Raw genomic sequence first — 11546 nt, 5'->3', positions numbered from 1 at the left:
TCAAGAGCGAGTCCATCTGTGATGTGTTTCATGGAGATGGTTTAAGTGGGGTATCACATATCTCTTTGAAGTCCAGCAACAAACACACACACACACACACTCACACCCAGACACACAGCAGCTGATGATTGAGACAGAAGATGGAGATGTCTGAGCAGGACAAAACTGTAAGATTCATTCTACGGAAACAGGCTTGGATTATATCATTTCGGCCAATGCCGATATTTAATTTTAACGCCTTCATCGGCCGATACCGATGACGTTCCAATATCATTGTGCATCCCTATAGTTTAGTTTAAAGTGTTTTATTGAACAAATGTGAAGACTGAGTGATCACAATCCTGGCTCCTGATTGGCCGACCTCAAATTCAAACGAGGTAAACAGCCTGAGTGGAGGCTTTCATTTCAAATGCTGCAGACTGGACTCTGATTGATTGGACAGATTTCAAATGCTGCAGACTGGACTCTGATTGGACAGATTTCAAATGCTGCAGACTGGACTCTGATTGGACAGATTTCAAGTGCTGCAGACTGGACTCTGATTGGACAGATTTCAAGTGCTGCAGACTGGACTCTGATTGGACATATCTCAAGTGCTGCAGACTGGACTCTGATTCGACAGATTTCAAGTGTTGCAGACTGGACTCTGATTGGAGAGATTTCGAGTGCTGCAGACTGGACTCTGATTGGACAGATTTCAAGTGCTGCAGACTGGACTCTGATTGGACAGATTTCAAGTGCTGCAGACTGGACTGTGATTGGACAGATTTCAAGTGCTGCAGACTGGACTGTGATTGGACAGATTTCAAATGCTGCAGACTGGACTCTGATTGGACAGATTTCAAGTGCTGCAGACTGGACTCTGATTGGAGAGATTTCAGTCAAGAGCGAGTCCATCTGTGATGTGTTTCATGGAGATGGTTTAAGTGGGGTATCAATTATCTCTTTGAAGTCCAGCAACAAACACACACACACACACACACTCACACCCAGACACACAGCAGCTGATGATTGAGACAGAAGATGGAGATGTCTGAGCAGGACAAAACTGTAAGATTCATTCTACGGAAACAGGCTTGGATTATATCATTTCGGCCAATGCCGATATTTAATTTTAACGCCTTCATCGGCCGATACCGATGACGTTCCAATATCATTGTGCATCCCTATAGTTTAGTTTAAAGTGTTTTATTGAACAAATGTGAAGACTGAGTGATCACAATCCTGGCTCCTGATTGGCCGACCTCAAATTCAAACGAGGTAAACAGCCTGAGTGGAGGCTTTCATTTCAAATGCTGCAGACTGGACTCTGATTGATTGGACAGATTTCAAATGCTGCAGACTGGACTCTGATTGGACAGATTTCAAATGCTGCAGACTGGACTCTGATTGGACAGATTTCAAGTGCTGCATACTGCACTCTGATTGGACAGATTTCAAGTGCTGCAGACTGGACTCTGATTGGACAGATTTCAAGTGCTGCAGACTGGACTGTGATTGGACAGATTTCAAATGCTGCAGACTGGACTCTGATTGGACAGATTTCAAGTGCTGCAGACTGGACTGTGATTGGACAAATTTCAAGTGCTGCAGACTGGACTGTGATTGGACAGATTTCAAATGCTGCAGACTGGACTCTGATTGGACAGATTTCAAGTGCTGCAGACTGGACTGTGATTGGACAGATTTCAAATGCTGCAGACTGGACTCTGATTGGACAGATTTCAAGTGCTGCAGACTGGACTCTGATTGGAGAGATTTCAGTCAAGAGCGAGTCCATCTGTGATGTGTTTCATGGAGATGGTTTAAGTGGGGTATCACATATCTCTTTGAAGTCCAGCAACAAACACACACACACACACACACACACACACACACACACACACACACACTCACACCCAGACACACAGCAGCTGATGATTGAGACAGAAGATGGAGATGTCTGAGCACGACAAAACTGTAAGATTCATTCTACGGAAACAGGCTTGGATTATATCATTTCGGCCAATGCCGATATTTAATTTTAACGCCTTCATCGGCCGATACCATCATTGTGCACCAATATCATTGTGCATCCCTATAGTTTAGTTTAAAGTGTTTTATTGAACGAATGTGAAGACTGAGTGATCACAATCCTGGCTCCTGATTGGCCTACCTAAAATTCAAACGAGGTAAACAGCCTGAGTGGAGGCTTTCATTTCAAATGCTGCAGACTGGACTCTGATTGATTGGACAGATTTCAAATGCTGCAGACTGGACTCTGATTGGACAGATTTCAAATGCTGCAGACTGGACTCTGATTGGACAGATTTCAAGTGCTGCAGACTGGACTCTGATTGGACAGATTTCAAGTGCTGCAGACTGGACTCTGATTGGACAGATTTCAAGTGCTGCATACTGGACTCTGATTGGACAGATTTCAAGTGCTGCAGACTGGACTGTGATTGGACAGATTTCAAGTGCTGCATACTGGACTCTGATTGGACAGATTTCAAGTGCTGCAGACTGGACTCTGATTGGACAGATTTCAAGTGCTGCATACTGGACTCTGATTGGACAGATTTCAAGTGCTGCAGACTGGACTCTGATTGGACAGATTTCAAGTGCTGCAGACTGGACTGTGATTGGACAGATTTCAAATGCTGCAGACTGGACTCTGATTGGACAGATTTCAAGTGCTGCAGACTGGACTGTGATTGGACAGATTTCAAGTGCTGCAGACTGGACTGTGATTGGACAGATTTCAAATGCTGCAGACTGGACTCTGATTGGACAGATTTCAAGTGCTGCAGACTGGACTGTGATTGGACAGATTTCAAATGCTGCAGACTGGACTCTGATTGGACAGATTTCAAGTGCTGCAGACTGGACTGTGATTGGACAGATTTCAAATGCTGCAGACTGGACTCTGATTGGACAGATTTCAAGTGCTGCAGACTGGACTCTGATTGGAGAGATTTCAGTCAAGAGCGAGTCCATCTGTGATGTGTTTCATGGAGATGGTTTAAGTGGGGTATCACATATCTCTTTGAAGTCCAGCAACAAACACACACACACACACACACACACAGACACACAGCAGCTGATGATTGAGACAGAAGATGGAGATGTCTGAGCAGGACAAAACTGTAAGATTCATTCTACGGAAACAGGCTTGGATTATATCATTTCGGCCAATGCCGATATTTAATTTTAACGCCTTCATCAGCCGATACCGATGACGTTCCAATATCATTGTGCATCCCTATAGTTTAGTTTAAAGTGTTTTATTGAACAAATGTGAAGACTGAGTGATCACAATCCTGGCTCCTGATTGGCCGACCTCAAATTCAAACGAGGTAAACAGCCTGAGTGGAGGCTTTCATTTCAAATGCTGCAGACTGGACTCTGATTGATTGGACAGATTTCAAATGCTGCAGACTGGACTCTGATTGGACAGATTTCAAATGCTGCAGACTGGACTCTGATTGGACAGATTTCAAGTGCTGCAGACTGGACTCTGATTGGACAGATTTCAAGTGCTGCAGACTGGACTCTGATTGGACAGATTTCAAGTGCTGCATACTGGACTCTGATTGGACAGATTTCAAGTGCTGCAGACTGGACTCTGATTGGACAGATTTCAAGTGCTGCAGACTGGACTGTGATTGGACAGATTTCAAATGCTGCAGACTGGACTCTGATTGGACAGATTTCAAATGCTGCAGACTGGACTCTGATTGGACAGATTTCAAGTGCTGCAGACTGGACTCTGATTGGACAGATTTCAAGTGCTGCAGAGTGGACTCTGATTGGACAGATTTCAAGTGCTGCATACTGGACTCTGATTGGACAGATTTCAAGTGCTGCAGACTGGACTCTGATTGGACAGATTTCAAGTGCTGCAGACTGGACTGTGATTGGACAGATTTCAAATGCTGCAGACTGGACTCTGATTGGACAGATTTCAAGTGCTGCAGACTGGACTGTGATTGGACAGATTTCAAGTGCTGCAGACTGGACTGTGATTGGACAGATTTCAAATGCTGCAGACTGGACTCTGATTGGACAGATTTCAAGTGCTGCAGACTGGACTGTGATTGGACAGATTTCAAATGCTGCAGACTGGACTCTGATTGGACAGATTTCAAGTGCTGCAGACTGGACTCTGATTGGAGAGATTTCAGTCAAGAGCGAGTCCATCTGTGATGTGTTTCATGGAGATGGTTTAAGTGGGGTATCACATATCTCTTTGAAGTCCAGCAACAAACACACACACACACTCACACCCAGACACACAGCAGCTGATGATTGAGACAGAAGATGGAGATGTCTGAGCAGGACAAAACTGTAAGATTCATTCTACGGAAACAGGCTTGGATTATATCATTTCGGCCATTGCCGATATTTAATTTTAACGCCTTCATCGGCCGATACCGATGACGTTCCAATATCATTGTGCATCCCTATAGTTTAGTTTAAAGTGTTTTATTGAACAAATGTGAAGACTGAGTGATCACAATCCTGGCTCCTGATTGGCCGACCTCAAATTCAAACGAGGTAAACAGCCTGAGTGGAGGCTTTCATTTCAAATGCTGCAGACTGGACTCTGATTGATTGGACAGATTTCAAATGCTGCAGACTGGACTCTGATTGGACAGATTTCAAATGCTGCAGACTGGACTCTGATTGGACAGATTTCAAGTGCTGCAGACTGGAATCTGATTGGACAGATTTCAAGTGCTGCAGAATGGACTGTGATTGGACAGATTTCAAATGCTGCAGACTGGACTCTGATTGGACAGATTTCAAGTGCTGCAGACTGGACTGTGATTGGACAGATTTCAAATGCTGCAGACTGGACTCTGATTGGACAGATTTCAAGTGCTGCAGACTGGACTCTGATTGGAGAGATTTCAGTCAAGAGCGAGTCCATCTGTGATGTGTTTCATGGAGATGGTTTAAGTGGGGTATCACATATCTCTTTGAAGTCCAGCAACAAACACACACACACACACACTCACACCCAGACACACAGCAGCTGATGATTGAGACAGAAGATGGAGATGTCTGAGCAGGACAAAACTATTTCAAATGCTGCAGACTGCACTCTGATTGGACAGATTTCAAGTGCTGCAGACTGGACTGTGATTGGACAGATTTCAAATGCTGCAGACTGGACTCTGATTGGACAGATTTCAAGTGCTGCAGACTGGACTCTGATTGGAGAGATTTCAGTCAAGAGCGAGTCCATCTGTGATGTGTTTCATGGAGATGGTTTAAGTGGGGTATCACATATCTCTTTGAAGTCCAGCAACAAACACACACACACACACACACACACACACACACTCACACCCAGACACACAGCAGCTGATGATTGAGACAGAAGATGGAGATGTCTGAGCACGACAAAACTGTAAGATTCATTCTACGGAAACAGGCTTGGATTATATCATTTCGGCCAATGCCGATATTTAATTTTAACGCCTTCATCGGCCGATACCATCATTGTGCACCAATATCATTGTGCATCCCTATAGTTTAGTTTAAAGTGTTTTATTGAACGAATGTGAAGACTGAGTGATCACAATCCTGGCTCCTGATTGGCCTACCTAAAATTCAAACGAGGTAAACAGCCTGAGTGGAGGCTTTCATTTCAAATGCTGCAGACTGGACTCTGATAGGCCAATAGCACATTACATACACAATGCACAAAAAAAATATATATATATATATACATAAGCAAACATAATTTGTCCAGTAAAATTACATAAAACCGGTTCCCAACTTTGGTCCGCTAGTGAGGTCACACACACATTGGAAGTCAGTAGTGTGTGTTGCATGCAGTCTCAAGGCTGCCTGTAATGACATCTAGTGGAGAACTGAGCGCAGTGCAGCCTATGTTATACAGAAATATAAAAAATATAGTGGAAAATTGACTAAAGACATTTTCTTTTCTTTTCTTCTTTTATCAGTTTTATTCTATTATATTCTATTATCGCCTGGATGTGTCTTACTCCATTCTATCTTATTCTATTCTATTGTACTTTTTCTTACTACCTCTTCTCCTTATTATCTTCTGTTCTTATTTCCCCTGGTAGTGCTCTGCCATTTGCTGCTGTGGCACCCTAATTTCCCCACATATCTAGCAAGAGATGTCCTCCGATTTAGAGGTACCCCTTCCCGAGTTAGAATAAAACACAATGTTTTTTCATATCCCATATCTCTCCCATCAATGAAATAGTTGGTGGGAAATTGTATTTTATGTAAACTTATAATAATAATAATAATAATAATAATAATAATAATAATAATAATAAGTATTATTATTATTATTATTATTATTATTATTGTTGTTGTTGTTGTTGTTGTTGTTGTTGTTGTTGTTGTTGTTGTTATTATTATTATTATTTAGAACTACCCCAATCTCTGAAAAAGAGCCAGATTAGGCCAGTCCGAATAGGGGGCAGGTGACAAAAAAGCCCACAACTTGAAAATGCTCACTCTTATCTTCATCAAATGTGCAGAGGTATGAACCAGGTGTATCACCAAAGATTGTAATTTACCTAAGGAATATATTGAAATACTGTATATTCCTGTAAGCAGGAACAGTAGTTTTGTAGTGATAGGAAAAGAGGGCTCATTCTCTCATTTAACAAAAAACATTAATTCCTGACAAATACACTGTTACTGAGCTGCCTATGATGCTATTGAACAATAAGCAGTGGTTGCATGGAGATATCTCATACAGTTTTATTAATGAGGTCTCTACAGCCCCTTCTCTGAAACAACCAAATTAGGTCATTCAAATGGGGGATAGGTGACATAATAGCCTATACATTAAGAATGCTCACTCTGATGGTCATCATAATTGGGGAGGGAAAGACCAGGTGGCTGTACTACATCACCAAATAATCAGAATACGAGTACCTCAATAAAGTAAAGTTGATCTAAATTTAAGAGCCTCTAAAACATAGAGATACAAGGAAACAATATTTTAATAACAAAACATGTGGTCTTAAAATGCTCATCAACTTTATTTCGGAAGTCTTTCTCTGGCATTGCCAGGTACACTGGTTACCGCAGCCGAGTAAAGCAGAATATGTTATTTAAAAAGCACACAACACTTGACAGCTGGTCAGTTAATTAATTCATCATATCCATCAATAATTAATTAGCTAATTATCTTTTCTAATGAGTAATAATGTGGACTGGGAGTAGTCCAGCTATCCCTATAGCTTATTAAAGGTGCTTAGTATAAGATTTTAGCATTAATTAATCATTAGCATCTTAATTTTGATACATTAGTATTAATATGGTAGCTACCATACTACCATCACCAAGAAGATTGACAGTATATATACTGCACTTTACATTGTGAGCCACCAGGTTGGATTTTAGCAAGGAAATCTGCTGTGTTACTTTACAGCACAAAACAGGAAGAGGGCGCTGTTCTTCCAGAGCAAACAGAGCTAACGCTTTCAGAGTTTCTGCCAGCAAATGGTACACACCGTATACCATTTGCATCAGTCCGTAATATACTATATGGACTGATGGAGAAAATCACTTTATACAGGGAGGGACAGGTTTAAACATGTTTATATTCTCCAGTAAGACAAGGACACCAGGGGGGCGACAGGGGTCAAGTAGCACTCACCTGTTTGTGACAGAAAGCAAAGGGGTTTATGGGAAATGTGGTCCTAATATTGAGAAAGACTAGCGCCAGTGTTGTAGTCGACTTGAATCCGAGTCCTGGACACGTTTTCAGGATTCGTGACTCAACTTGGACTTGAGCACTGATGATTCATGCTTTCCGACTCGAAGATGAGGACTCTGACTTATTTGATCAAGAGATTATTATTTTTATTTTTTTTGTAATAGGCCCTAATAATTTGCCATAATATATTTATAGCTATATTAATAGTACTGTGACATTATTCAATTTCATGCAAAGGCAGGCACGTGTCTACATGGGGATTCACGCTCATGTTCAGTAGGCTAACTCTGGAGTCGGTCTCGGCTGGGGACTTGACTCGGACTCGACTTGTTGGACTCTTCTTTGGTGCCTCAGACTTGGACTGGGACTCAAACACTGGGGACTCGACACTCAACTTGGACTCGCGATACAGTCACTTGACTACAACACTGACTAGCGCTAATAGTAGGCTACCACTGCCTGTCAATTGTGACATTTCTTTATTATAGGTTATCACAAGTATAATTGATGTATGCAGAACCTTTAAGGGCACCTTAAAGGTTCTGCAAACATCAATTATACGGTGTTGGGCTATTGGGAGCCTAAAGTTTGGAGAAGTGGCCCTGTAACCTGAAGGTCATCAGTTCAAAACACCCAGAGCTGGTGGGGAAAACCTTGAAGGGGAAAGTCAATAAGTGACACTCAACAAGGTGCCCTTAAGCAAGGCACTTAATTCTTTAAAATGCTCCAGTGGATCTGTTCCATGAGAAATAGTAGAAGACTGTGGTTTTCCTTGCTGGCTCCCAGGTGAGAATGTGTATAAGTTATGCAGTATAATGATATGCATGTCAATGTGAAGTAGGGCATTGCTGAGAAACAGCATCATGTAAACCATTCAGCAAGCCCTCCTGCATGGATTAAAAGTGGTATGTGGTGGGATGAGTGTGTGGTGATGTAAACCAGTCAAATCGAGAGGATGACTTCATCATGTGCTATTCGGCCAGAGGGGGGCATCAGCGGACAGCGCTGCATACAGAGTTCCCTCACTGGTTTACTCAGAGTGAACCAGTGACATTTCTTTTTTTAAGAGTGAATCACTCTTAAAAAAATGAATTTTCAATTACAATTTTCAACATAATAGTTTGGGACAACAGAGACATGTAATATAATAAAATGGGATCCATCAGCAATTCATCAGCCCTCCCCTCTGTATTGGACATCTCTGGTCTTCATTTCAAGAAGAACCATGCTATTCATGCTGAAACCTGCTGCAGTGTGTCGAGCAGTGGGTCTCAAACTTTTTCACGTCAAGGCCCCCCTAAACTGACACAAATTAGACAATGGACCCCCATTTGATAAGATTTTGTCCCAGGGTCCCCCGGCCTCCATCTGATTTTTGATTTTTGATTTTTTTGCTTTTATTACAGAAGTGTATGAAACCCATGAGCAAATCAGTCATACTTATGGATGGAATTATAGACGGTTTCACAGAATTGTGTTGCTAGGGAACCGTTTGAAACCTAGCTTATTTGCTGTCAGTTATACCAGCAAACTCTGCAACAGGAGGTAAGCTGGAGGCAATTCAGAATGTTTATGTTGTCGAATTGAAACCGTCTACTATACTACTACTACTACTATTATTATTATTATTACTACTACTAGGCTCTGCTAGGCCTAGGCTCGGCTGTGCAGCGTAGCTCAGCCTTGCCTGCCCTATTGGCACGTGCACGCGTGTGTGTACAGTGTACCCCCCTATGACATCACTGATCAATCTTGTCACAATGCCTCCTTGTATGTGTGTGACATCACTGATCAGTCTTGTCACAATGCCTCCTTGTGTGTGTATGTGTGTGTGCGCGCACATGTGTGTGCGCGCCCTTATGACATCACTTTTGACATCATCACTTATGACATCATCACTGATGAGATCCCTGATGACATCACATCATTAGCTAATTAGCCTAATTAGAAAATCCAGCACTGGGTGCCCTTTACACACCCTGAAGGTTTCAGCCCGATCCGATCCTACGTAAAACGGCATAGCTGTGGCCGAACACAGAACTTGAAACAAAGTCCACATAATAATAATAAATTATGTTCTGTGTTTTCTTTACCTTTTCTTTACCGAATCAGCGTGACGTCACTTGTCACCCAGAAATGCGGAACCCCGCGACAGTTAATAGTAGCCTATGAGTTGTGCCAAGCAAACATTAATATCTCAAAAACTATACATCACATCGCTTATACTTTGACATTCTGAGTGAGAGCAGAAGTAGCTCAAGAGTTTTATGTATAATTATACACATGTCGTGTTAAAGTTGTGTGAACTGTTGCAGTTTTTAAAATGTAAACAGAGTTAGCTGGCTAGAGTCAGACAATGCCTCGCGCCACTTGGGCTCCATAGGGTTCCATTGCCCTTGCCACCCAGTGACGCGGTTTGTTTACCAAAATGCTGCTCGGCTGATCCCTCGTATAGGCTATTGTACAAATCTGGTCAGTTTAATTTCTCATTATATGTGTCATGTATGTAGCACTGAGCACGTGTGCGTGTGTGTATCTGAAGTGTGTGGGGCCACGGCGAGTTCACGACTCTGGTTCCGTGGCCCACTCGGAGCCGCAGCACTTCCTGTGTGGGCGGGGCTAGATAAGGAGAGGTTTGTTGAAGCGAGGAGGGGGTGAGAGAGGGTGAGAGAGAGAGAGAAAAGACTAACCAGAAGAAGACGTGTTCGGGCGAGCTGGACTCCTTGCCCCCTACCTCATTTTTTAAACATTTATGTACAAATGTTGACATTTTTGTAAGATAACCCTCATTTGAATTGGGAACATTACGTATTTGACATTTGGGAGCGGTGCGGTTTGCTGAGAAATTAGCGTAGAAAACGGCCCCTCATAAGTAAGTAGTCTTCGCCTCAATAACAGCGTTTTATTTCGGTAAAGGAGGATACTCTGTGGGCGCTAATGTCGCTCTGAATCCAGAAGAGGACAAAACACAGGAGAGTACAAGGTGAGTGTGTTGTTTTAACCCAGATTTAAAGTTGCTGCCCCGCTTTGAGCTGAGCTGTCTGCCATGTTTTAGGACCTCTGCAACACAATGTAAACCCGACACAAGGCTGGGGAGAAGGGATTCGGAATGCATCTCTTTAGGCCAGGGGAAGTTTGGGTGTGGATTAACGGTCGAAACAGTCTTTTTTGTACTCACTTTTCTCAATAGCCTGTCCAGTAATGTTTTAACACAAAAGCATGTGGGATGTGGTGGTGTTGTGTGTGTGTGTGTGTGTGTGTATGTGTATCTGAAGGTCGTAAATGTGTTTTCCCCAAACCTAAAGAAAGACTGCGTTTCGGCTTTGTACAGAAAAGTAGGCCACAGAGCGGCTTGGTATGACCGAGAAGGGGAGTAGGATTATGTATCAGGATGACTATTTCAACATGGTTTATTTGGCATCTTATTAGTGTTACTGTAATATTCATACCATGTTCCTATACTGTGTTTGTGGCACTCAGCTGAGTTTATAGTGACAAGCGTTTAAAAAAAAATCTCCTATTGTTTACTATAGGATTTTCTGTGGTATGATTTTGTTGACATAGGCCTACTAGCTTCTTCTTCTCTGCTGTGAGTGACACTCGTATAACACCCTTTTATATAAGCTATTGTAGGATTTTTCTAGTTCTTTTTCATATGTTTTACATAATAAGACATGTTAGAGAGTGAAATGAAAAAAGTGACTTTAAGCACCAGTCTCCTCCATTTTCACCTTAAATGTGACCTGTATCCAGATAAGTTATCTGGATATGGACACATGTATGTTAATGTATGTTAAGGTGTAAACACATAATCAGGATGTGATCAGACCTTCCTGACCACATCTGG

General features: G+C 42.2%; 1 protein-coding gene across 2 annotated transcripts in view; it reads left to right on the top strand.

Annotated features, from left to right (window-relative positions):
* The first annotated feature begins 10361 nt into the window (after positions 1 to 10361).
* The window catches only part of LOC310791813 (integrin beta-1-like), a 54047-nt gene continuing 52862 nt past the window's right edge, over positions 10362 to 11546 (top strand). The window contains exon 1 of one of the 2 annotated variants that reach the window (XM_083653488.1): positions 10362 to 10571. The gene's annotated coding sequence lies outside the window, so the exon portion shown is untranslated. Of the gene's footprint in view, positions 10683 to 11546 lie in introns of both variants that reach the window. The other variant, XM_083653487.1, reaches the window with a different exon arrangement.

Source organism: Poromitra crassiceps, assembly GCF_964638095.1.
Source record: "Poromitra crassiceps genome assembly, chromosome: 17".
NCBI classification, from domain to species: Eukaryota; Metazoa; Chordata; class Actinopteri; order Beryciformes; family Melamphaidae; genus Poromitra; species Poromitra crassiceps.
This window is presented reverse-complemented; position numbering and strand designations above follow the sequence as displayed.